We start from the raw sequence: 1,821 nt of genomic DNA, 5'->3' as shown, positions 1-1,821 counted from the left end.
ATCCAGCCATACACTCACTCAAATACACTCTCAAAACAGATGCTTCAGCCCCACATTACAGTAAGGTCAGATGGAGGAAAGAGGTTGAATGGATCCCTCATACACTTCAGACACTACATCTATGTTTCTCTGCATATTTCACACAGAATCCCTCCCATGAATAATGTGCATTGCATCCAAGAAATCTGCAACAGATTCTTTCTAAGGATGTTTACCACGGATATGCCGTGCCTTCAAATGCTCAGTATGATTTCTATGAATTTTGTAGCCTGCATTATTTACTATCTCATTTTGTATTCCCTAGCAGATCTTTCCTGACCACATGTTCACTAGTGTACAGTCCAACAGGGAACATCACATATGTAACAGTGAACAGTGACCAAATTATCAGTGGGGAATTTAATTAGCTCAAGGACATGAGAGGAGGCCTGTTACTACACCTCAGATGGGATCGCTCCTTCAATCTGTATACCAGGAACTAGAAATTCAGAAATGAGGCAGAGGTTGTAAGTACAAGCAATGTCTTTTATTGGAAACAGGGATTCAAACACACAGGCACATACACACATACATTCATACCAGACTCAGGAAATAACGTAGTGAATGTGGGATAGATATTAGGCTTTCTAATGGAGGTTCTATCTTGAGAAGTCCAAACTGTGTGAGGTTTTGCAAGTCTGCTTTAATATTTAAGGCTTAGCAGACCAAGTCAGAGAGAGACTCTGACTTCAAACTGACATAGATGTTGGCTGCCAACAGTGAGAGTCTAGTAGCAGAACATTCCTAAATTTAGGAGACCTTTTAATGGTTTAACAGGGTCTCTAGACAAAGGATAATCAAAGGAAACTGTTTGAAGTATATTTCACATCTTAACCAAATGTTTTGATCTCCACCAAATATTTCTGCTAGAGTAGGGACCCAAATGGCTATGCAAATGCCATTCCTTTGATTCAAATGGTTCCCCCTCAATTACAAAGAGAGACACTTCCTTAGGACATTTGATAGCATCTTTCCTGATAGCAATTTAGCAGCTCCTTGCATGACCTCATCAGAGCTGGAAAAGGAAATTCGTTTACATATCAAAACTCATGGCTTTCCTTTGTTTCAATGGGAACCTGTTCTTTTAGATCACATGCGAGGGCCATTTAACTATTCAGGTCAAGATGCACTTTTGATATCAAGATGCAGGTCAGAGATTATAGTTTAGATATATTAAAAAGGTGCAGATCAATGTCTATCACATGACAGAACTGTTTCTGTCAGAGGAACTGAGGAAATGGTTCCCCTCTTCCCACAGGAGTCTGACCATAATCCCCAAAGCCTGCTCCCAAAGAATAAGAGTCTCTATCTCAAACCTGGTTTTTTGAAAGGTGTGCAGTGCTGCAAGTGTGGGGGTGGGGGTACAAGTTCCATCCGCACTGTGTTGCATAACTACTGTAACATTGAATGTAGCGTTACATATACACCGATCACTCAGATTAAGATTCTATACTTTTATGATATTGGACTAACACTGTTGGACATTCACATTCTACACTCACAACATGCAGACACTAGGCAAGAGCATAGGGTGACTCAAGCAAATTGTATCAAAAAATGCCTAAATCTTTATGCAGCCTTCCGGGTCTGTGTCATGTACCCTCTTTAAAACAGTAGTTTTGAAGCTATCTGATATGAGTGACAGATAATCCGCCCGACAACTGCTATTATATTTATACCCATTAATATCCTTCCTTCCTAGAATCCCATCAAAGTAGCCATGGGCCACAACTTTGAGGAGGACTGTCTTAAAAGAAATCAAATAAAATATCAGAAACAATA

Source organism: Sceloporus undulatus, chromosome 2, assembly GCF_019175285.1.
Source record: "Sceloporus undulatus isolate JIND9_A2432 ecotype Alabama chromosome 2, SceUnd_v1.1, whole genome shotgun sequence".
Taxonomy (NCBI): domain Eukaryota; kingdom Metazoa; phylum Chordata; class Lepidosauria; order Squamata; family Phrynosomatidae; genus Sceloporus; species Sceloporus undulatus.
The sequence above is the reverse complement of the archived record's forward strand: the minus strand, read 5'-3'. Positions refer to the sequence as shown.